This window comes from Triturus cristatus, chromosome 8 (genome assembly GCF_964204655.1).
Source record: "Triturus cristatus chromosome 8, aTriCri1.1, whole genome shotgun sequence".
NCBI lineage: Eukaryota > Metazoa > Chordata > Amphibia > Caudata > Salamandridae > Triturus > Triturus cristatus.
In genome coordinates this window covers 1,494,422,099-1,494,448,682 of record NC_140591.1, presented here as the reverse complement: position 1 = coordinate 1,494,448,682, position 26,584 = coordinate 1,494,422,099, and positions in this window count along the sequence as shown.

The following is a 26,584-nucleotide window of genomic DNA, read 5'->3' as shown; positions in this document are numbered from 1 at the left end:
AAGAGGGCGCACCTGCCCAATGGCCTGCTCACGAGACCGCGTAAGGAGGGTGGCCTGGTGTTACCGGACTTTCAAGCATATTACTGAGCGGCTTAATTGTGGGTGATCACGGAGTGGTCGCTGGAGCCTCGGAGAAGCATTGGCTTCACACAGACAGACAAATAATGGGGCGCACCATCTAGGATCTTCTATGGAAGCCAAAGCAGGACAGGCCACTCAATGCCTACTTTAGTACACCCACTTACACCACCTTGAGGGTTTGGGACATCCTCACTAAGAAGCTCCAACTTACGACCTTCCCTTCCCCCTACACACCTATACACTTTAACGCTGCGTTCCCCCTGCACTACTAGAGGGACCCTTTGAGGCTTGGCGGGTGGGAGGGTGCCATATGATCTCTCATCTATTTGACAATGGGGAGTTCCTCACATTTGAAGCATGCAAAGCACAATTCGCACTGACTGCTAAAGAAGAATATCACTATTTGCAGCTGAAACTTTGGGTACAGCAGCCCCTGGTGCAGCTGGCCACCACCAGGGCCATACTCCCCATTGAGAAATTTGCTCAGTCTGGGTCCATCTCCAAGGGATGTATCTCATTCTTATATGCCCTGTTACAAGCCCTATGCCCCAGACTGACACTGCATTTTAAACGCTTCTGGGATGGCCTATTGGATACTCCCTTGGAAAATAAGCAATGGGAACACGTCAGTAGGTCATAGTAAAATAAAATCACTCCATTTTCTTAAGGGAGGCGCATTATAAGATCATGTATGACTGGTACTTATACCCTCAGAAAATCTATAAGATTTTCCCCAGCTCGTCGGACAGATGCTGGAGGGGCTGTGGTCTATTAGTCAACTTTAGACACATCTGGTGGGATTGTCCCTCCATACTGCCTTTCTGGAAAGAAATTCTGTCCCAAATCAAACTTATCCTGGGCTATCCTATTCATACGTTACTGGGAATTCGAGATCCTTTCTTGAAACGCCAAACACAGCGTGATAGGTCAGTAATGTGGTTATGGCTGGGAGCAGTCAAAATGGCAATTGCTGCTGCGTGGAAGAAACAAGAGGCACCACCTCTAACCCAATGGCATGCAATATTGTGGAGGGTGTTGGTGATAGAGTGCATGGCTGACATAGTGGACGATGCCAGAAAAAGCTTCGACTATATTTGGACTCCGCTGGTGAGCTACCTTTCGGAGGGGCTTCTATTGGTGGCCTGCACCCCACGGCTTCGGGCCCTCAACCTGTTCCACATTTAAACACTCCATACTTATGGGGACACCGCGCAGTCCAAGAGACACCTGTGTGGATGCCCCCAGTGACCCCTCCCCAATGATCATCTTTTTTAAATTTTGCAACATAGTATCATAGTCCTTTTTTTTTAGTTTTATTTTTACATATTTGAGTTTTCTTCTCAGATCCCTCTCTTGGGAGGGTAGAGTGATGCTCCTAGCTGGCGGACGGATTGCAACATGTTATGAACGCGCTGTTTTTTCTTACAGTTGATTTGCCACAGACCTTGTGAAGAAGCTATAACCTACATCTGAGATCTGTAAATCTGGGCTGATTTGTTGACCGATGTTGCATATGTAATGCTTTCTGTCTCACTCTCAAAGAAAATTATAATAAACAGAGTTTGAAATAATATATATATATAATAAAAACAAAAAAATAGCATAACGTATAATTAAAACAATGAAATTCAAAAAATCTAACAAATAAATTAAAGATAAGTGAAAATATCCACATGCATATTAATTTATTTAACTGCTATCATTGTCAGCCATCCATGCAATGCTATGGCAAAGAGCCACACTGGCTGGATGCACAAAATGGCTGCCAGCCAGTGTAACATGGTCATCAACCAAAACTAACACTGAGCACGGAGTAATGGTCACAATTTCATAGAAGACATGCAGGTATATGGCATGACCAAAGTGGCTGGCAACACAAAATGGCTGCCAGCCACATGGTCGCAACAACAACCAGCAAGAAGGCATGGCCACAAACACAGAAGAAATGCAGGCCTATGGCAAAAGCACACTGGCTGGCAACATAAAATTGCTGCCAGCCACACAGTCACAACAAGAAGCATGATGCCTAGAAAACAAAGAACACATGCAGGCCTAGGGTGGACACTATGCAAAATGGCCCCTGGCCACATGGCATAATGAACAACAAAGGCAAATGGTGGCCTAAACACACATAGACATACACTGGCCAGTCAAAAGAAGCATGGTAACACAGAGAGCACAGCATTAATTCAGGAATATAATAAATGAAAATTAACAGGGCTAAACATGCTTACAATAACACACATCCTCCAAAGACATTATCCCACCTATTCATTGTTTGCAGGGGAAAAACGTGAAGTACCACAAAAAAAAAACACATTTAGCATTTTAATCCAATGCCATCAATGACCTAAATGATGTTCCAATTCAACAGACAGCGCAGAAAGAGTTGTTTGCACCCATGAATAGTAGGGGTGGGCGGAATATGCGCAATTGCGTTACGCAAATCTCCGCGAAACGGTAAAAAATCTCCGCGAACACGCAGAAATTCCGTGAACACGCGGAATTGCTTGTTCGCGATGCTTTTTTCCTGTTGGCAATTGCTGTTTGCGTGCTCGAGGAGAAATATCTCGCGAACATGCATTTTAAAAACGCGAACAAGCAAAAATTTCGCGAAATCGCGGAAAGCAGACTTTTGAGCAATTTCGCGTTCTCCGCGGAACGCGAAATTACGCAAATTCCGCAAATTCCGCGAGCGGAACGGAATTTGCCACCCAGGCCTAATGAATAGTAGAGGGTCTACGGCCTGGAAGGCCTATTGGCAGGTGGGACACAAAGTGAAATAAATCAATATTGCAAATTTAATAAAAAGCGAGGAGGAAATGTAGTAAACTGTGCAACAGTTTTTTCTTCACAAAAGAAGAAAAATTAAATGCAGAAAAATAACTAGACTGCTACTAAAACTGCAGGCTACCCACCACAATACATTGACTAAAAGTACAAATAAATCCAGGTGCATGCCCCCAATCAAACAAACAACACCCCTATAACCAGTTTTTCAACTTACAAGGAGAGTGATCCTTCTAGCTCCAAATCCCAATGGAAAGTGACCAGGAGAGGGACAAAGAATTGGGACAAGCCTGTTGGACAGGAAGAGGAAGTTGGAGTCTCTGAGACACTTCCTTCTGGTTTGAAAAAACAATTTTAAAAAAAAGGCTTCTCGCCCAAAAAGACTACTCCAAAGGCCAGTTTGAGAATAAAATCTGCTCCAAATGCCTCTCAGCTGCATTCTCAAGCAGAAATGCTGCTCAACTGCTCTGTCTGCGAGCGTGAAGTCTCGCTGGAGCTCGCTAGTGGTGCAAGAAGTCTTGCGTGCACTCGCAAGCGGCCAAGAGTCTTTGTGCTCACGGTTGAAAGACAAAAAGGGACTCCAGCGTGCAAATGGTGAAAAACTCTGCTTCGCACCTGAATGGCAGATTTCAGAAATTCCACATTCCTAAACTTAGCAGGGAATGCCTGAATTTTGCAAACTCCGCGTGCAGACCAGAGATTACCACCCAGGCTTAATGCTCTTACCATTTGGGCTCTTGATGAACCCTCATCATTTTCTGAGAGCCCCCACAAGTTTCTATATCCTAGTGCATGTACCATCAGTTTAATGGGGTCACATAGGTCTATCTCTCAATGTCTGGGAGACTTTCTTGTGCTAATTGATGTAGCAAGCTGACTCTTTATATAGTGGACCAAAATGAGGTATACAGTATAATGAGCAGGTAACCCTTATTGGTGTACAGAGGCAAAAAGGATAGCACTAAATGTTCTATTTTGTGGTAGTGTTGGTGAGCTGTTTAGGCTTAGCAAAGGGTAGTGCTAAGCATTTCTTGTCCTCACAGAGGCAATAAATAAGATGCACACTCAAAAATAAGACCAAGACCAATTTAGAAAAATAAGTCATATTGGTATGTAAATTTGGATACCAAGAACTTTATTATCAAGTAAGTACTATTTTAAATATTTAATTTCACAAGTTAGTAAAAAGTTCACTTAATTGTGGCTTTACCCAGCAGTGCTTTCCTATGGGCGAAAAAGGCACATGTTGCGTACAGTAATTTATGGTCAGTTTCTGGGGTCTCCTTTCGGATTTAGGGCTTTTGTTGGTCAAGGTCCAAAGTACCACCATCAGTTGCTCGTAACTCCAGGCAAAAAAGGGGGGCACCTAAATGTAAATGTTCAGTATTTAAAAAGCGCAAACAATTACCCAAAGATGTCAAGGTGCTGGGGGCCGTCGGGAAGATTAGGCAAGCTATTGCCGAGAGTCACATGGTGCTGGGCTGATCTGCCACTGGCACGGGGAAAGAACCGAGCGTCCCGGGTTCCAGCGTCAGTCGCCCTGGCCGCTGCGCCATACCTCATCCAAAGGCTGCAGAGGGGGACTTGAGGACAAGTCCGGGAGCTCCAAATGGGTGTCTAAGATCACAAGGGTCCTGGGAGCAAGGGGGTAGAGCTAGTTCATCCGAGCTGGGGTGCTTGGATGTAGAGAAGATAGATTTGGCCGAGCTATGTGCATCAAAGATCTTCACGGTTGTCGGTCTTAGTGTAGTGGGAGTCCGGATTGATCTTACTTCGATTTTGTTTGCTTCAAGGAGTCCGGTACTCAGGGTATTGGTGATGTGTGAATCCGGTAGGTCTGGGTGTTCTCTCACTCAGTCAGTAGACACATCTGACAGGGGCACAAGTACCTCTTCCTGGGTGGCTGCTGTGTCAGACTGGCTGGGGAGTGCCAGCACAGTGGACTAGACTTTGGTGCTGATGGACTGCAAGGGGGTAGTTCCTCTACTCCAAGGGAGATTGCTGGCAATTTGCAAAGTCTACTGAGATTCTTGGCAGTTTCTCAGCTGCAGGACAAGCCACTTGGTCACGATTGTGGAGACTGGTGCAGGCAGGCAGGATTTGGCCCCAAAAGTCCACAGCAGTCTTCAGTTCTTGGTCTGTTACTGTTCTTCTTTGTCCTCTTCTACTGGATCCATCAAAGTCTAAGTTCACAGCATCAGGGGTGCCCCTGAATACTCAATTTAGGGATTTAAGGGGAGTAACAGGTAATAGCCAGTGGGTTACTTACCTTAAGTGTGACTACACCCTCTATACGACACTTCCTGTGGTAAGTGGGCATAACCCTGACTCAGCGAGCCTATTTCCACCAGAAAACACGAACAATATAGTTTTTGTGTTCGCCTCAGGTAGCCCTCCTTGGAAGTGGAACTGGCCTGATAGTGAACTTGCCTCCTGACAAACTAATTAACCTGCCTGTCCTGGTGCCAAATTGGCCCAGAGCAGGAGGATGGCATTTTTCCTGTATGGGGAAGCTAGGGTCACATGTCAAAGGTAGCAGAGGCTTTTGAAGCCTCTTGCCCTAATATGCTAATTACCTAGCCATCCTGTTCTGGAGGAGGTGACAACACCTCCGCCAGAGCAGGTATTGTTTCTGACCTCAGAGAGCATGGGCTAAAACCTCTAGTGGTTCAGAGGCTCATCTGCGGTGGTAGGCTGGTCAGGACCAGCCAGCCAGTGAATGAAGGAAAAATTAATGAGGGCTTATAAAGCATGCAGCTAGGCCAAGGAGTGTCCCTGCGGTAGCAGGCATGGCCCAGATGCACAACCCTACAGGAGGATATTTACTGCCCACAACAATATAAGCTCAAATACAGTAATGCACAGTTCTCGGGGGAGCTCATTCCAAGCCTTAGCAGCCAGAAAAGAGAAGACTTTGCCGCCCCTTCAGACATGCTTAAAGTGCAGGATAACAAAAACGGAAGCAGAAGCAGAGCTCAGGGCAGCTCTATGGAGGGAATATACTGAGTGAATATCTCCACCAGATAATCAAGGCTGGAAAGAAACACTGCCCTATTGATCGCAATTGTGCTTTAAATGTATTCCATTTCTTAATGGGCATCCAATGCAGGGTCAAGAGTGCAGCAGCCATCAAAGAGCTCCTAGGCAGACCAAAAAGTAACCTCGCTGCAGCATTTTGAACCACCTGCAGGCGCTTCGCCTGAGTTTCCGCAGCCCCTAAATACAATGAATTGACATCCAGATGTGAAGTAATCAAGGCATGAATCACTACTCTTCTCGCCTCCAAAAGCTGGAGGGGGAGACATTTCTTACTAGTCTGAAGCAGCTCAAAGTTTTGGCCTACCACTGCAGTGATCTGAGACTTCATAGAGAGGGTATTATCTAGCTTCACTCCTAAGTTTTTAATCACTAAGGAGGAGGAGGAGGGACTGGCAATGCAGGGGGACAAACATCATCCCACCAGTGGGACTCATGTGACCCACAAGAGATCATCTCTATCTTCTCTGTGGTGCATATGAGCTGGCTGCTCTCAGTCTCCATACAATCAAAGACAGCATGCATGTTTCCGGTCCTGTGAAAGACCTGGCTTGGCAGTTCGGGCTGGACTGTTCACATAAGAAACAGGGTCAAGACTGATTTGCATTTGGCTGAGTCTGAAGCGGGGTGGCGAAATGAGGTAAAGAATGCTGATGATTTCACCCAGATCTGTGACTGGGGTGAATTTCTGAAAAGTTTCAGCACTCCATCCATCATCTCCTTGTGTTTGACTTGTTCACCCTAAGTTTGAATGAAATGCCCAGACGTAGGTCCCTTCTTCACTTTGCCACTGGATTCAAGCTAGCCTGGCTGATGAGGGGTGCTAACCCGAAATCGGTTCCAGGATGCCTGTTTTCTGTCCAGGGATGACCTGGCTTGGCAGTTCGGACTGGACTAGGGTCAAGACCGATTTGGATATGGCTGGGTCTGAATTGGGGTGGCGAAGTGAGCTAAAGAACGATGATGGATTCAACCCAGATCTGTGAGTGTCTGAAAAGTTTCAGCGCTCCGTCCATCATCTAGTTGTGTTTGCTTTGATCACCCTTAGTTGCCAGGGTAGGCCCAGGGTCCCTTGCTCACTTTGCCACTGGATTCAAGCTAGCCTGGCTTATGAGGGATTTTGCCCTGAAACTGGTTCCATGATGCTTGTTTCTGATACAGGAAGACCTGTCTCAGCAGTTCAGGCAGGACTATTCCTATAAGGAACAGGGTATAGACTGATTTGCTTATGGCAGAGTCTGAACTGGGGTGGTGAAGTGAGCTAAAGAATGATGATGGATTCAACCCAGATCTGTGACTTCGGGTGAGTGTCTGAGAAGTTTCATCACTCCATCCATCCACTCCTTGTGTTTGCAATGCCCATAAATCGACATGTACATTACAGCGGCATATCTACTCACCTGTAATATAATGCATCCTGCCTTAGGGTTGTAAGGCTTGCATGAGGGTGACTTACTTATATTACATACAGTGTCTGCAGGCATGGCACTCAGGAGCTTGTATCGTCTTCACTTTTTTTTTCACCATGTCACACAGCATGCATTGGCAGTTTGCATGAGTGTGCTGAGGTGTTTCTTAGGGTGGCACTATACATGCTGCAGCCCTTCAAAACCCTCTTTAACTTCCCTGCCCTAGGTACCATTTACCAGGGATAGACAGAAGATGCCAATGGTATTGCCAATTGATGGAAAAATTGTACAGTTTTATGGAAAACGTTCCGGTACTGGGGATCTGGATAACATGAACACAGTGCACTTCTGTCAACATTGCATCAAATACCGGGCAAAATGTGGGGGTGACCATGTTAAAAAGGGTCACCTTCCTACAATTGGTATATACCCTCATACACACTTTATTCCCCAGAAGCATTTGTTTATATGCTTGTTTTGCTTCCAATAAAGCTACAGGACTCTCTTTTCTGTGAGTCAAACAAGCACATCAGGCACAGGGCTTCATCGGTACCAACCATTTGCAGACATCAGATATGCTATGTTTATTGATCAAGTGGATGCTCTATGAGCTCCAGTGGTACTCAGTGACTCAGGGAAAATCATTGACAAAGCCAGTAGACCTTACATTATTGTGCAAACAGAGGTATGCATCCATGTTGTTTGCATGCATAATGCATTATTACCAGAACTTAGGGCTTTTCCAGTGTGTATTCAGATGCTGGCTCTGGGGATATCACCTCCATTTCACGTGAAGTGGTATCCACACACCCCAGCTCGAAAAATTAGCTGTTTCTGTCTGATTTCACTCCTGACTGGACTCAATTTTACTGGCAGGAAAATCCAGTCTTAAAAATGACAAGGCAAGCAGCAGTTACTTTCCCTTTTATTGAGGCTACTCCACAAGTAGCCCTTGCGCTCAAATTCACACACCACTGATGAAACAACAGACACTGTATACTCACACTTTACAAGTGCAGACACTGCATGTCCCGGTTTGTACTCTGACCAATGAACTTCTTGAAGGAATGTTGCCAGTAAGCCAAAGACTGTTGTTTGCTGAATGTTTAGCCACACATGCACTCTTGCTGGAAACATAAAAAAAAATAACTGTACTCTAAGAACAAAATATAATGCTGCCTGCATTTATTAACACTCTTCAAAGGCTTACTCAAGTCTATAGGATGGTTTTGGTTGAAGATAGTGTCTAGGAGATAGTCTGTTACAGGAGGGCATATCACACTTTCCTCTACTCAGCTAGGTAAATCTTTTATCATCAGTGAAATGATAAGCATATCATTTTAAATGAAACAGTAGTTTAGTGAAGCCTTTTGATAAGCACTTAGCATCTATATCTACACTGGGCAAGGTGGCATATTGAACTGCCAGCCCACAGAAACCTGGAGAGACAAACCGTTCACTGGAATAAAGACATCATTAGCCTGGATTAGAGTTTGGTAGATGGGTATTCCATTACAAAAGCCATGGATATGCTGTCAGCTATTATTACCACTACATTAGGATATAATGAACCTGTAATAAGGGGGACTGGATAGCCGTCATTTTTGTGATTCAGTAACCTTTCCACTAAACTGTAAATCAGAGCTACAATGTTCAATATCCAGGTTGGCCAGCAATATAGTACAAAGATTTGTAGCACGTATAAAACACCCCAACTATTATGTTGAGTACAGAAAAGGTGAGCAAAGACCAAGGGTTGTATTACACACAGTGCTCTGGGGGCAGAAAATGAATTTGTGTCTTCTTTCTCTCAGCAACACTTTGGTATTATAGAAGGTTCGTCAGAAGCTTGTGTGGCCTCTTCAATAATATATAATTGGCCAATGCTAAATGTGTGGCTGTGTGGTGGGGCAATTTCAAGGATGTGATCCATCATTCATCATATATCGGCATGTCCACATGCAAATGAGGGAATGTTGTATCTCTGTGCCAGTGATGTATTAAACACAGGTGCAGAGGGAAAGAGGCAACAAGGTTGACAGATAATACCACTTGTGAGGGGGCAATGGGGTCTCAGGGACACTGAGACATTTTCCTTACTGTACCTGTCTGCAGTGGGATTTCTGCATCCCCTTTGAAACTGTAGCTGGCTCTCCACCTGTTGTCAAAGGCCAACTGACAGCTGCCTTAAACTAATCTGCTGTTCATAGTGCGGATGTGAGTTTGTGTACTCACTCAAAACAGAGCATTCGAAGTAATAAGGTTCTCTGATCAGGTCTCTGGCTGGTGGACCCAGGTAGTGCAGAATGGAGCAATGTGCCCTTTATGTAATGCAAATCCAGGGTGATAGTGGCAGGGAAAGCACTTGATCTTTGCATTGTCATCAGGAGAATTTCACTCTTGGTATAGAATGGAAAATGGGGCTGACAGTCACTCTCACATAGTGCCTATAAACCAGGGCTACGTCTCCACCATGTTTTTTGCTTGCATTTAATGAAATCATAATGAGCAGGGGCATGCAGAATGGGAGGGTCAATCTCCTGACAGTCAACACTATGTGTTAAATAAACAGGGCAGTTATTTTCATTTGATGAGCTCAGCTGCATGTGTGGCACATGTTATGGTTCATTGAGATAGTTTATTACTGGAGAAAAGTTCAAAGTTGACAATGCATTTAGGTAGATGCCCTGATGTAATCTTAGATGATGTCAAGGGCTAGTCGTTGAGATGTTTTTGAGGGCATGTCTCTAGCTTGCTCGAATTAAGGGTCACTCCTTCCAATACCCAGCTTACCCTCAAACAATAGGAAACAATATGTGAAAAGTGAGCGACTGCAAGAAATTGTCCCAAAAAATAGAGGAAAGAGGCTTATGTCATGAAAAACATCCAAGAGGGAAGAAGCAAAGAAACTCTAAGTTTCCAAGTGGGTTAAAAGTATATGTAAACACACAACTGAATCATGTATGTATGTTCCGAGTTAGCATTCCATGTAAGATATCCTCTGGTCAAGGTATATGGTTTATTTGTTTTTTTAAAACTAATAAGCACCAATGAATATCTTTTTTATCATTCACAGAATCCAGTCAGCTGGAGTCAGCTGTGGAATGTTCACACTACAAAGGCATGGCACATACTAAATGGGATAGGACGAGTGAAACAGAATGTACCAAATATTTAATGATAATTCACCTCCTTTACATAGGGTGACCAATAAGAGGTGAGGAAAGGCAATATGTCATGGAAGGGAAGGGGGGAAAGGAGTGGAGGAGAAACAACAATCCAAGGAAACATAAGGCAAGAGAAATAAGTTACACCAAAGGTTAACACATTAAAGATAATCTCACTTTATACTGTAAACCTTATACCACACAGGAGATTATTCGATTCTCTGATATCTCCTTGGAACGTAAGGCACAGTATTCCCTACCACTCTTTCCGAAATGGGATCCGCCCTATGAACGTCTGCGGGCCTGTGTGAAATAATTCTCTCCATACCTCAGGTTTGACCGTTTTCAAGATGGACAACATTTCTGCCTACCCTGGCTATCCTGATGGGTTAGCAAAACCTGGAGGCATTATTCCTGCGTGGGTTGACTCAGACCCATTCTTCTTCTTGAAACACCCAGGGTTCAGCATGCTCGGATCGATCATACCTGCTTCTGTATTTGTGCTGGTGTTCAGAAACTCTCCTAGCTATTTCGCTATGGTCCACCATACACACTCCCTTTTCCATCAACCATGAATCAGACAGGTTGGTCTTAGGAGTCCTGCCCTTCAATTACATGAATGGACAAACCCCTGTGGCACAATTGGGTGTGGAGTGATATTCCCATATAGTGCCCTGCAAGGCAGAAACAGCAGGGGTACCTTGTGATTCCACTCTTTGTAGACATTCTTTGAACATGCAGATCATGCGTTCCACCAAACCATTTGCACGAGGGCAATACAAGGTGGTCTTTTGGTGAGTAATATTTAGATCAGATAAAAACTCTTTCATACATTCTGATGTGAATTGTACCCCATTGTCGGTCACTAAGATGTCAGGAATGCCTTCTTCAAAGAATGCCCCTTTCAAAAACTGGATGAGGGCATCTGTATTGATTTGGTGTACACACTTGAAAATCACCCGAGTGTGATAATACACCAACACCAGAATAAAACGCTTAACGATTAAGAGGGCCAATTATGTTGAGAACTGATTTGAACAAATTGCTATCTGGGACCTGGCTTGAAGGGTTTTGTAACTTATTCTGCACTCCATGCAATCTCTCACCTTGATCTCAACCATGGCATACATGCCTGGCCACCTATAATCTAGGCGTATTTTGTTCTTGGTGAGGCTACGCCCTAAATGACCTACATGAGCAAACTCCACAATTTTCTCCCTTAACTTCTCGGGGGAACACTTTTTTCCCCCCTGCACACTGTACCCTCATGTATGTTTAACTCCAACCTCACATCCGAGTACTTGGATGTCAACGCTGAAATATCGCTTTTAGTGGAAGGCCATCCAATCATTATGACCTCATTCAGTTTTTACACAATCATCCCAATCTTCCTTATTCAAGCTGGTTATTTTAAGTGTGACATGTTTATTCTCCACAATGTCAATCTTTATCAACTTTTGTAGGAGAACGGGTCAGAAAGGTGGCAACCACATTTTGTGATCCAGATAAGTATTTAACCTTAAAATTGTACCCTTATAGTCCCAAAATCCATCTTGCAATCCTGGGAGTGGTCCTGGCAGACCCTTTCATGGTGAAATGCAACACTTTGCTCCTTACCATCCACATACTGTGTTAGACTAGCCCCAAAACCCTTGTTGCTAGCCTCACAGATCAATACTGTGTGTTGTCTGAGGTCAAATCTACCCAGGGAAGGGGCTCCTACGATACCATCCTTCACAGACATAAAGGCCTCATGAAACACTTTACTCCACACATAAGGGACCTTGGATTTAAGTAACATCAGAGTAATATTACGACAGACCCAGAAATGATTTCAGATCTTCGACACTGCCTGGGGCTGCCGTATTTTGGATAGCTTCTACCAACTTTAACTTGGGATATATGCTGTCCAGTGTCCAAGATACTCTACGGATCCCACCCCTATGCAACATTTCTCCTTCTTGAAGGTGAGCCCCGCCTTCTCTAGATTAAATAGCACCCTTCTAAGCATGACATTGTGCTCCTCCACATCCTTGTCATAGATGAGGATGTCATCTTGAAAACAGATGTCTCTTTTTTTGAGTTGTAATTCTTTATTAACATTTTTCAAGAAATTACATCTTGAAAGCAATAGCATCGGCTACACAAATACAATGGCTGAGGAAACAATTTAACAAAGATGTGACGTATGCCTGTTTGGGGCTGAGAGAACTGTCTATTGATGCGAGTTGGGGGGAAGAGGGGGAGGGAGATGATCCTGTGACCTGAGAGGTGTGCCAGCGGTAGCAGACCCGGTAGTGTCCGGGTGCCTGAATCCCAAGGGGTGGCGATTTCTTTCATCAGGCTGGGTCCCGAGAGTGTGCCTGTATCTGACTATTAATCAGGGGTGAGGCAGCTGGTGGGGGAGTAATCCCCCGACCCAAGTCGGCTTATATCACTGGGGGGACTCGCCCTGCTCTTGGGTGGTGTTACTATATCTGGGGGAAGGTGGGGCTAGGGCACTGGGGGTACTGTATGTCACCTTCTGAGTGTTCTTTCCTCAGGGCCTGGATGGAGCTTGGGTGTAGTGCATCCATGTTGCTGCGGTGCCAGGGGTAGAGTGAGGGTAGAGGGGATGGGAGATAGATGGGGAGGCAGTGAGGGAGGGAGCATATGCATGCGGGATGTGAGAAAAGTCATAGTGGGGGTGCAGGGTAGCTGACGGTGAAGAGAAAGAGTGGGTTGGGCAGGGCAGTCTTTGTGAATCTGTATGAGAGAGTGAGGGAGGGAGGGGGGTTGAAGGTTATGTTAAGCTGCAGGAGCACCAATGATGGGTAGGTGACCTCTAATGCATGGGGCAGTCGCGCCTGTTGTAATTTACCTGACGTCATTGCTGTTGCCTGAGTTGGGTTGTCTGCTGTGGGGTTCTCTTCATTATGGCTCTCCGTGCATAGGAATGGTGCCCTACCCTGAAGGAACAGGTCAGCTTGGTCCTGAAGATTGTAAATGACTAGCTTGCGGGAGGCTGTGTGTATCATGGCCACTAGCCAGGCTTCCTGCGATGGTGGGGTTGACGACCTCCATTGTCACAGTATACATATTTTGGCTGTGGCTAATGCTGTATGGAAGAGGTGGCGTTGAGGTTTTGGAGCTCTGGGGAATGCCGCAGATCATGCAAGAGGATAGTGGCAGGTATAAGTGGTAGGTGCATGGGCATTGTGGAGCTCATGATCTAACCCACGTAGGCCCAGAAGGGTTGGACCATTGGGCATTCGCATATGATGTGGGTCATGTCGCAACCTGTGTCAGCACATCTCCAGCAGTTGGCATGCGGGTGTTGGCCTGCCCTGTGCAATTTCTTCGGTGACCAATGCCAGTCATGTAGGGTCTTAAATAAACAGAATTTCAACCCTGCCTCCCGGGTACCCCTATCCAAGTCGTCTGGGATCTCTGCCCACTTGTCGTCCTCATAGAAGAGCGATAATCGGGTTTGCCATCTGGTGCGAAGATCTCGCCATAGGGGTTGCAAGAATATGTGGGATGTGAGTACCTCGTACAGGCCGTACGTCAGCCCTTTGTGTTTCCCCCATATGTACAGATACAATACCATTGGCGGAGCTTGTAGTGACCAAGGACACGGTCCAAAACTTTTCCTCAGACAGTGCTGAAGTTGCACGTATTTCCAGGATTGCTGCACAGTGAGGCCAAATTCCTCCCTTAATTGCATAAATGTCTTGAGGTCACCATCGTGGAGGAGCTGGTACAGGGTGGGGATGCCCACTGCCTTCCACAGGGGCCAGGACAGTGTCTGCCCATCAATGCATATGCCTGCATTCCCCCACAAGGGGGCTTTCTCATGGAATCATGGATTCGAGCCCAGCAACCGGTGCGTTCATTGCCAGGTCCTGTGAATGGTGGATACTACCGGATTGGCGGGGTCTTGAGAGCTTGTCCCTGGCCCATATAGGGCAGAGAGGCCTACCTCATTAGACAGTAGTTGTCTTTCAATATGTACCCATTGCGGCACATCAGGGATTCTTGATAGCATGTAAGCCATTTGGGAGAGCTGCAGTGTAAGGGCAAAGTGTTCTACTGACTGGAGGCTCATGCCTCAACAGGAGCAGCAGGCTTTTAGTTTCAGCATGGCCAAATGGGGTTTCGCAGAGCCCCACATGAAGGATTTGATCCTGGAGTCGATTAAGCGTAGCGTGGCAAGAGTTACCTGGAGGGGGAGCATGCTAAGGGTATATACAAATTGCGCAAGGGTGACCATGCGTACAGCTTGTACTTTTCCCCAAATGGATAGCCCCAGTGCTTTCCATTTTTCAAAGTCGCACTGCATCTGAGTTAGTAGAGCAGAGGTCTTCAATCTGTGGGGCGCGACCCCCAGGGGGGTCGTGGAGTCCTGGGAAGGGGGTCGCAGATTCCCCAGCTTCACTTGTCCCTGCAATAAGCTAATTGAGATCGTTATCAGCTGCTTGCCTGAATGAAAGGCAAATCTACCTTTCAGTTCATCTGCAAGTGTAAAAGATGTGTGGGAGTAGTTCTGGCTCTTTGTGATGACAAAGATTTGTTTTTTTGAGTGGAAGTGCAAAGAGTTATCAACAGGGCTGGAAAGTTCTTGCTTTTAACTGCATTTCCACAGCCCTTAGTGTCCCTAAAGAGGTGTTGAAGGGACAGTTATGTAAAAAATAAAATTGCATTACATGCGCTCTGGTATTATTCAAATCTATATTTTGAAAAGCACCATTTTATGGTAAAACTATTTGCACATTTTGCAGCATTCTATTTTACCCTGTGTGTAATGCAAGTATAAAAAATTGACTTACATATGCTCATTGCTTTCTATCACATGCGGTGACTTCGTAGCGCTAAAATACACATCACTATTCTTCACTGCACCAATCAAGATTTAATTCTATGGTTCTCTGGTTACACATAAACTTCTGCAGTGCATTAACTAATAGAGGTTTCATAATGTACTACAGTGTATTTCTCACTGAGCAATACATTTTTTACGCTGCCCATTATTTTATATGTAGATACCTGATGGTGAAAGACCTAATAACGTACAGAATATTTTGGGCTTATATATGAGAGCTTGAGCCGCCAGAGCATCACTTTTTTTGATGCTCCGTCTGTGCAAGCATCTCAACCATACTATGAGGTGACGCAAAGTCACCCTGCATGGCTTTGCATGGCCTCATAGATATGGAGTAAGACATAGCAGCGCAAGTCACTGCTCTGCCTTACTCTGCGTCAAGGAGGTGTTCCATGGGCTTTGCGTGGGGTTCCCACTCAAAGCTCATGGATTTTGATGCTGCCCCAAATTTACAAAATCACATAAACCTGGGGCAGCTCCTAAAACGGATGCAACCGCAGTGGAGGTTTAACTGGGGAGAAATGTTTTGATTTCTCCTCGTTTTTTCCTCTTTCCATGTTGGTGGAGGAAGGTGTCCCTTCTCGTACAAAAACAATCCTGCCTATGTTCGTGCTAGGCAGCAGTTTGTGCACCTATGCAAGGGAAAAGGACTTGAATGCACCATATTTCATAAATACAGTGCATTCCTGCCCTTTCACATTGGCATAGGGCAGCGCCACAAGAAGACTTGCTGCGCTGCCCTATGCCAATTCCTCATAAATGAGGCCTTTCGTTTTTAACTACACCTTTGGCTACACCTCTACGCTCAATGACCTTTGGTTTGCTAAACACTGTTTAATGTCATTTGCCCACCATCAAAATTATTTGCTGCGGTAATTGTGAACTGTTAGAAATGGAGGTCTCTAGTTTGCAATGGTTTGCACCTTTGTCCAAGTAGGGACCCTTCCTTCTAGTTAGGGTAAGAGGGATACACTACTGTAATAACCCCTGCTCACCCCTTTGGTAGCTTGGCATGAGCACTCAGGCTTATTTCAGAGGCAATGTGTAAATGATTTGCACATAACCAACAGTAATACATTGAAAACACTACAAAAGGACACCACATCAGTTTAGAAAAATATCCAATACTTTATCTATTCAAAACAAGACCAAAATGATAAAAATCCAACATACAGTACTTAAAAATATGCATTATACAAGAATAATGTTAAAAATGCAGTTTCTTAACGTTGGTAGCTCCGTGCGGTGCTACTGTGGTGTTGAGAACAACAGAATTCAACAGTTCCACCTGACCGCGTCGGTGGGGTGTCCGCAGACTCGTAAACAGTACCTTTTTGTTGCGGCCATTGACGTCGGTTCGAGCTGTTCATGGCCACTATCATAGTTCTGGTGTGAAGCGGAGCGTTGCGACGTGCAGTGACCTCAAGTCACGGTGCAGGCAGTGGCTCAGTGATGGTCATCCAGCATCGGTGAGACCAGGGCTGCGGTGCTCTTTTCAGTGCTGACATATCACGGTGCCGGTTGCGGGGAGCTGGCATCGGTCGGTCCGGACTGCGGTGTGGGATGGGGCGGTGTGCTGCAAGACTTACGAGCAGTGCCCCTAAGCCACGGTGCGGTTACGTTGTCGAAGTCAGCTACAGTGTCGGTAAGACCAGGGTGGGGAGGCGAAGCGAGGCAATGTGGAGTACGATGCCCACAGATCACAGTGCAAGCAGCAGCTCGGCGGCGGCGGTAGTCGTTAGTGAGACCAGGGTTGCGGTGCGAAATGCAATGGTGCCCTCTGCGGTGCCATCAGGACAGGGAGCCAGCGACTGAGTCATAGTTGGTTGCTTTCCCCCCTCTGTGGCAATTGAAACCACAGTTCCAGAGGCGGTATCAGATGTAGGTGAAGTCTTTGCGGTCCCTGAGACTTCAGAATAGGAGGCAAGCTCTACTTCAAGCCCTTGAATATACTCAGCACAAGTAACAAAAGTTCTGTCCAATCATTTCACTTCCCAAGGCAGAAGCAGCAACTGCAGACCAACCCAACAAAGCACAGCAAAGGGGCAGCACTCCTCTTGGCAGGTCTTCCAGCTCTTCTTCTTGGCAGGTTCCTTGATTCCACCAAGTTCTAATGTTTTGGGGTTCGGGCCCCAATATTTATACTCAGTTTCTCTTTTTGCTTTTGGGCAGAGAGTGCCTGTACCCAGTCCAAATCAGTTCCATCCTCTCTGGCCCAGCTTCCTGTCAGGAGATGGAGACAGCATTGTCCAAGGCAAACCAGCCCATTCAGGCCCAAGGAAATCTTCTCCCATTACTCTAAACGCAGCCCAGGTCTATTCAGCTCATCCCTAACTCATCCAGGAAAGGCAGGGCACACCTCGACCCAATAGAAAGATATACTTAAAAGAAGTTATAAGAAAAAGTCCATGCTATCCTATGGGACAGATAGCCTTTCCATAGTGATAAATGAAACACACTGTAATTCAATACCAGGACATGTCACACACACCAGGGGATGTCCTACCTTTAATATACACAGAACCCTGCCCACAGAGGTACCTTTGACCTACCTTAGAGGTGACTTACATGTAGGAAAAGAAAGATTAGGGCCTGGCAAGTGGGTGCACTTGCCAGGTCGACATGGCAGTTGCAAACCGCACACAGACACTGCAGTGGCAGGTCTGATAACCCTTTTTAGGGCTGCTTGGGTGAGTGGCACATTCAGTACTGGAGGCCCGCCAGCAGCATTTGATTTACAGGCCCTGGCACCCTCAGTGCACTTTACTAGGGACTTACTAGTAAGTCAAACATGCCAATTATGGAAACACCAATCCATAATACAATTTACAATAGGAGAACTTGTATTTTAACACTGAACAGCAGTGAGATAGTGCGCAGAGACTCTAAACCAGAAAAAAGAGTCAAAACTAGGAGCTCAGAAAGGAACAAAACAGGGGAAATATGCCAAAAGATGTCAGGTCTAACGGGTATTTATGGCTGTCGATAGATGTTGATAAAGAGGAGTACCAGTTTCTAGAACATTTTGTCAGAAGGTGGTCCTTACGCCTAAAAAGGTTTGGGAAGGGGGTCTCGGCATCAAAAGGTTTGAAGACCTCTGTAGTTGAGGGTTTAGGTCACCTGCAACCATTCCCTCCATTCCTTTGTTCCCAAAACACCCAAGTATTTGAGACGCGAGGATTGCCAGTTGAAGGCCGCTTTTGTGGTGCAGTCTGAAATGAGCAGAAGAAGTCATTTATAATTTGAAGCAGAGATGGCAGTGAGCGGGGTAGATCCGCTAGACTGAGCAGGATGTCGTTTACATACCGGTAGAGTTAGGAGTCTCCTATCTGAAGGCATATGCCCGTGAAGCTGGTCGATTGGTGTATTGTGGCTGCTAGGGGTTCCATAGCCAAGAGAAAAAGGAGCGGGGAGAGGGAGCACCCTTGACGTTTTTATCTGTGTGCAGTGGGATTATCGTATAGCAGTCGCACTTTTGCAATGAACTGATCCCCCAGTCCGAATCGTTCAATTACTTTAAAAAGGTAGCCCCACTCAATGCTGTCAACAGCTTCTCCAAGTCGAGTGATAATGCCAGGTCATCAGTTTGAATTCATTTGGCAGACCATAACATTTGGGCTAGGGTATGCAGGTGGTTCTTAGTGGAGCGACTGGGTACGAAACTTACTTGCGTGTTGTGAACCAGGGAGGGTAGGACTTTACGTAGGTGGGAGGTCAGGACACTGGCCAGAATTTTGATATCGCAGTTCAGCAACAAGATGGGACGATAACTGCTGCACAGTAGGGGGTCCTTCCCAGGCTTGGGTAGGACAGCAATCACTGTTTATTAGAGAGGGGACCTGGAGAGGACTTGTGTTCCGCCTCTTGGAATGCAGCATGCAGCGTGTCAGCAACCCCCTCTCCTGCCCATCGGTAAAACTGAGCGGGAAAGCCATCTTCGCCCGGGGCCTTGTGGTAGCGTAAGTCATCTGGCACACACAAAATCTCCTCCTTGCTGATCTCCCGGTCAAGGAGTTCTCTGCTCCTGTCCGAGAGGCCGCCTCTGTGAGGAAGGTAGCTAGTTTGTCCTCATCAACTTGCCTCCCCAGGGCATAGAGAGACTTGTAGAACAGAGCTAATTCATTCACATTATCCTGGGGTAGGTGAGTGTGGCCCCTCCCACTGAATGAATATCAGGTATACCCATGGCAGCTTCCCTTTGATGTAACTGTGCCGCCAGTAGTCTCCTTGCCTTTTTCCCCTGCTCGAAGTGTCTCCCTTTCATCCTTTCTAGGGCGTATCCTGCCTTGGAAGTAAAAAGGCAGTCCAGCACCATGCAGGCCTGCTCTAAGTACCTGCAGTGATGTAGGGTTGGCTTTGCTATATTTAAGTGGGTATAGGACACAATGTCCCTTCTCAGCTCCTTTAGTCGGGCAGCTGTTTGCCTATTGGCCTACACTGCATCCTGCATAAGCTGGCCCCGAATGGCAGCTTTTGCTACAGCCCAGAGGATCCTGACTGAGTCCACTGACCCTTGATTGGTGGAGAGGTAGCCTTGGAGGTGCGCTTGCAATTGAGATTTACCCTTAGGGGTTAGGTGGAACTGTATATTCATGCACCAGGGCTTGCGTTCCGACCTGACAAGTCCTACCTCCAGCAACAGGAGGACTGGAGAGTGGTCAGAAAGTGCGGCCTCTAGGATGTGGGATTCCCCGACCAACTGCACCATTCTCTGGGAGACCAGGAAGTAGTCCGAGCTGGAAAGAGTGCCGTGAGTGGGGGAGGCAAAGGTTTATTATACATCAGCTGTGTGACAAAGGCGTCAGTGATCCACCAATCCGTTATCCTCCAGTATTTCACTCATCAGAGCCCTGTCTGTGGCACTGCTCCTGTCAAGGGGGCATGTTCAATCCATAACTGGCTCTATCACCAGGTTCCAGTCCATGCCTATAAAGTACTGCAATGCGCCTATTTTCGCCAGTAGGTGGTTCAGTTGAAGAAAGAGCGATTTTTTCACTCCAGTCGGGGCATAGACTGATCTAACGCAGACATGGGCATCCCCTATTCACAGTTTGGCAAAGGTGTATCATGCGCCTGGGTCCATCCATGACACTGTGGCCAGGAAAGAATTGCAGATGAGAGTTGCTACTAGGCCTGGGTGGTGAACTTCGCTCCGTTCGTGGAGTTTGCGGAGTTTTCAGCACTCCGCACTCTGCGGAGCTGGCTGAGTGCAGAAAACTCTGATTTGTGATGTGCAGTGGAGGTTTATCCCCGATTGTGAACGGTAAGTTTGCGAGAGCGAGCTGCCACTTGGGTAGAATTTCTACCTGAGTGCAGGAATACCAGCACAAGCTGCAGCTTACACTGCACTCCGCCACTCGCGGAACTTCACAAGAGTTTTTTTTTATAACTTCACGGAGTTCCAGGTAGCAAAATTCCATGAACTACGCCCAAGCCTAATCGCTACCCCTGCTCACTGCTGTGGATCACCTTTCCCACCCAGTCCCTGTGCAGCTTGCCAGACTCTAGATCACATATGTGCGTTTCCTGGAGTAGTGCTACGTCCACCCGCTGTGATTTGAGATAAGAGTGGACTTTTTTCCTTTTGATGTAGTGCGTAAGTCCATGAACATTCCATGTTACTGCATGGAGTGGGTGAGTGGTGTCTATGCTGAGGAAACAGGGAGGGACAGGCAGTGGCAAGTGATCACTAAAGATATGTTGAGTGCCCTCAGTAGTGTGGAGAGCGTGTGAGGTCTCTCTGGCACTGTGAGGGGAGAAGGGGAAGGAGGAGAGAAGGGTGAGAAAGGGAGTGTGGGTGACAGAGGAGGGGAGGGCCCTGGCCCGCAGCAGGGGTGTTACAGTCTGTTAGGGCGGCCAAGGTCGACGGCAGTGACGATGTGGGCCTGGATGTATGTTGTGGGGGAGGTGGTGCGCCATGATAGGGGGAGTGCAAAGGGAGGGGGAATGAGGGATAAAAACTTGGGGAAAGGGGTCATTGGCTGCCGTGCAGCATTGGGGATCCTAAGCTTTAAACCGCGGTTCTAATCTTGCTGGAGCACTGCTGTGAGGAGGGGACTCCATCAGGAGGGCGAGGCAATGGCTATGGCTGAACGGAAGAGTAACTACACATGAAGGTTAGTGTTGGTGAGAGGGGGGAGCATCCTGGTGCAGCATGGTGGAGTTGGCATGGAGGCGGTGACGCCAATTACATTACATGTAGCACAGGTCTTATGGGTCATGTCTGCAGGTAATGTATATCACTATTCAAACACTTAACACAATTAACACAGTTAACACAATGAGTACAATGGGAGCGATACTCAGGTGTCTGGACGTTTTCTTTCTTCTTGGCCTGCCGACCACACCCAGCTCTGTGTCTGCCTATGATTATGTCTATGGCTAGGCTATGGCTAGGCTCCCCCTCGGCCTCATTCTGCATCTGAAGTGGGTTTTATGGGGAAGCAAGACTTGTCTCTGTGTTGATCCTGGGTAAAGACAGTGACAGTTTGAAGGGCCGAGGCCTTGTCTTCATGGGTGCAGGCAGACCTCTCATGTTCCCTACTGGGGTGCAGTGAGCCACTGGTGTTCTGTCGTCTGTTGCCCGGTGTCTGCAGAGAAAGACCGGGCTTTGCTTGCTCCGGAGTAGAATGGTGCGTTTCCATGTTCTGTGGCCTCATGCGGTCAAAGAAATGGCGCAGGTCCTTAGGGTCGTAGTAGTCCTTGGAGTCACCATCTTTGGTGATACGAAAGCGGGCAGGCTCAAAGAGGCCTTATTTGGCAAAGTTAGTGTCTCATGGAGAGGAATGATTTGCAGCGATCGTTGGTCTCCCTAAAGAAGTCGTCTGGCATATGGATATCGTGCCCATCGTATGTGAAGGGGACTTGGGTGCGTGCAGCTGCTAACAGCCTTAAGAATCAAGCAATGAGGGGTCGTGGAAGTGTTGCAAAGTCCTTGCATGGAGGGCCAATGCAATATGCATGATGTATTTCCAGTGGTGGGTCAAAGGCGATGCCAACCAGGTTCAGGAGAGTGTCTCGGAGGAACGCTTTGGTGTTTGGGCCTTCAATTTTCTCTGGGCGCCCAAAGAAGCAAACGTTATCCCTCCTGCTGCGCTCTTCCAAGTCAATCAGTTTTCTGTGGAGGAATAGCAGTTCTGCATCTCTGCCTTGCACTAATTCCAGGTGATCCTCTACCGTTGTCAGCCTTTGGTCCAGCCCCTCTGCTCTTGCGTGGAACCCCACAATGTCTGCTCTTGTCGATTTTGCTTCTGCCACCAATGAGGATATATTAGTGTCCATCCCTTCCAGTTGCCAGCTGATGAGTGAGATATCCTGCAAGATGCAGTCCATGGTCTCCCCTTGTGTGGAGGCTTAAGTAGCCTGGGATAGCCTGCTTATGGGGGATGGCGCCTTTCGTGTACATATTGCGTGGCTGTTTGAGTGTTACCGCAAAAAGGAGTTGCCTGGAGGACTTGCTCCCGTGCTTGGTGCTGGATGTTTATCTCTTTAGTCCAATGGCAGTGCGCTGTGTCAGTGAGGAGGCACAGAGGTGTAGTGAGGTCTGTGGGGTCAGTGCTCTAGTGTTCCTGTTATGGACCAACTGTGTCTGCGCTCTGTCAACAGTCCAGGCATGGGTAGCGGGCCCCTGCGTGGTCCTGTCTTCTGACAAATTATCGATGTGAGGCGCAAGATGCTAGCCAGGAGTCCATGCGGGTCTTCTTTAGGGTTCTCCCACCATGTCAGCGTGCCCTCCATTAGGCCCTGAGAAGGGCATACGACAGGGGCCCAGTTCTCGCATGCGGGGCCATTGTAGAGGTCTGCCTGATCTCTATCATCCGCGTTCAGGGAATCAGATCCTGGGATCCGGGTGTAGCGGGCCCTCCGGATCTCATTTTTGTGGGTCTGGGCTCCTCCCACTGTGTGTGAGCTGCCACCTTAATGCCCCCTGTCGCCCTTGCCACGTCACAGTCCTGTTGATGCTTGGGGGGACATTGTATTGGTGCACCTTCCCTCCGGCATCCTGCTCTGCCGGGGTCACTTCGTGGGCCTGCAGAAGATGCCCCCAGTCCCTACTTTGGCACCCTCTGCCATGAATGCTCCCTCTTGCTGGTGTGGTGTGGGGAGGACCATGCTCATGCCTTCCCCTCCTCAATGGCTTTCAGTGTTGAGCTTGCTGCGTCACAGCCCTGCTGGTTCCGGAGGAGCTGGGTGTTGGACGATAGGCCTAGGAGGTGGGGCATCTGGCAGTGTGAGGGCCAAAGCTGTGAGCATGCCTCTAGGCCCAGTGCCCTCAACTGCTCCTTTAGCGCTCCTTCTTTCTGGTGAAGGGGAGGCATGGGTGTTGTGATCAGGACTCCCCCTTCCTTAAGCATGTGCCTTGTGCTGGAAGGACTTATTGGCTCAGATTTTTTCCTGCCCTCCTCATGCTGCCTCTTGCCACGTTTGTGCTAGTGAATCTGGTGGTGCCCTGCCGCTTCTGAGAGGCCAGGGTGTTGGGTTTTGAGCAGTGGGCCCAGGGGCTGGGGTGCCTGATTGCGAGGGGGCCTTGACTCTCACCCACATCTCAGGCTGCCTCCTTCATCCAAGGTTCTCAGCTCCTCAGTTTCCCCAGCCACGACTTGACGTGATGGCAGGCCTGCTGATAACAGCAGAACTGGGGCAATAAATATTGGCCAGAAGGCGCTGAAGGTGGGGCCACTCAGGTATGCATGGGTCGAGGCTGCCGTCTCTAGTACCAGCACCCTCCTATGCACCTCCGTGGGAGCAAGAGGCCCAGGAGTTGTCCCCGTCTGCTTCTGTCTTTTGGGGTTCTTGAGGCAGTCAACACAACCAGGGGGGACTCCTCTGCTGCCTTCACTGTCTCCACAGCTGTGCCAGGAGTGCCATCAGTGGGTGCCGGAGGCAAGGTTTTCTGGTTACTCTAGGGCCAAGGCTGTAGGCGTGCCTCTAGGCCTGGCATCCTCCCATACACTTCACTCCACACTCTCCCTGGAGTGCCCCTCAGTGGCATTAGGGCTTGGTCTATCGACCTCCAGTGTTCTTAGCATCGTGGGGGACATCAATTCCATGTATCCAACCTCGCATGGAAAGCCACCGCCTCCGCCCAGAGCCCATCTCACTGTGGAGCTCTCGGTTCAGGCTGCCATCTTCGCTCGTGGCCAGACCCCGCCCCTCCTTGGGATGTCTCTTAACATATGCTGCATGATCCTCTGAAAGGCAGCGTCTGCAGACGCCAACCCAAAGGGCATACGTAAGAACTGGAATGCCTTAAAGGGATCACAAAGGAAGCGAGATGGCGAGAATTGGGATGTAGCTCAAACTGGTGGTAAGCAGAGGAGAGATCGAGAACACTGAAACAACTTGCTCCCTTAATTAAAGAAAGGACCTCATGGATGCGTGGCACAGGATGTCTGTCCACCCGTATGTTCTTGTCGAGCTCCCTTAGGTCAACTCAAAGTTTAACATCCTTGCTGGGTGCTTTAGTTGTAAGGATGATTGGAAACAACCACTGTGAGTTCTCAATAGTTTCAATAACACCCAAAGCAAACAATCATGTGAGGGATGGGCCTAACCTTATAATAAGTGCACTAGGTTTAGCATTAGATTTGAGTTTAATGCAATGTTGGAATTTTTTTGAAACCCAAGCTTGTCAGAGAAAACATTTGGAAAATCGCTGCAGACCTCCATACCCCCAACCGAAGGATCAACTAGAAGAACTTGATCAGGACTGTTGGGATCCATCTGAATGCCTAGTTCCTTTTGATGCCTCCAACCCAATATGTTAAATGCTTTCTGTGTGACATAGATTTTATCCACGGTACTCCTTCCCTTGAATCCAATTTCCCTGGTAGTCATACCTAAAAAAGGTATGGGGTCTCCATTGTAACTACCTGGTTTAATGTCTGGTGTTTGTAGCACCTTATGCAATGCAGGGAATAACTCCAAAAAGAGATTTACATCCATCAAGGTGTATGGAGAGCATGAATTGGCCATCACTTTAACAGGTTTATTGTCTAATGTGATGCTACAGGATGGGAAGCCTGTTACTTTCTTGACACTTTGTAGTTCGAAAACTAGTTTGGTATATCGAGGATTGTCTTGTTCAATAGCTAACACAGGTTTGGAATGTTGTTCCCACAAAACCATTGCCAAGTGACGTCACTTACCAGACCTGTGGCATACAACTGTCCTGGCTTGTCAAACAACATTATTGGCTAAATGACTAGGACTACCACATCTTTAACACTTGTGTTTAGTGCCTATCAGCACAGGTTAGAATGTATGTTCTTATTATCCTTCTCTGTGTCATGTTTACTAATGACATTGACTTCTGTCTGCTTGACACCCCCTTCTTTCTTTGCAGTCATGCAGTCTGCAGTATGTTCAATGCTGACAGTAACGTCAATGACTTCTTTAAGATCAGGGTTTGCCACCAAGAGTCTTTCTTGGAACTTTGGGTTGTTGGTGCACCTGTCTAATTGATCTCTTATTTGAGAATCTATTAAAGTCTTCTCAAATTCACATGTGTTAGATAGGCCTTTTAATGCAGCAATAAACAGTTTAACTTTATCATTTTTACTCTGTACCCTAGGGAAAAACTTGTGCCTTTCCAGCACATTTATTTTCTTTCCAAAATGTTTCTCTAACTTGCTTACAGCCACTTGATAAACATTTTCATTGCCATCTCTATCATCTTCTTCATGCAAAGACACTGAAATGTTATATGTTTAATGAGGAACAGATCCTGACAGGGTGGAGGACTAGACAGTTGGTACAGCAAAAGAGAACAATGCAACCAGGCTAACAGCTGTGCCCATCAGCATGAAACATTTAGCAGACAGGCGGAAAGGAAATCCCACACAACCAGGAAGCTCCTTGATGGTGACTGTAAGCGTTTGCCCAGGAACTCTCCTACATGCTGTCGTGAAGAGCTGAGGAGAGGGCAGCACCACAGCGGAGAGGACCTCCCATGCTGCAGCCATGCCCCAGGAGAATGGACTAAGCCAATGAGGAAGCCAAGTGGGAATGGTGCAGAGGTGCCTTGACAATCTGGTGCTGGGCCAGTGAAGAGCTGAGGAGAGGGTGACACCACAGCGGATATGACCTCCTACGCTGCTGCCATGCCCATGAGGACAGACAGACTTGCTTCCGAGGAGGAAGAAAGGTGTAAATGGTGCAGAGGTGCCTCGATGATCCAGTGCTGGGCCAGTGAAGAACCGAGGAGAGGATGGCACCACAGCGGAGAAGAACTCCAATGC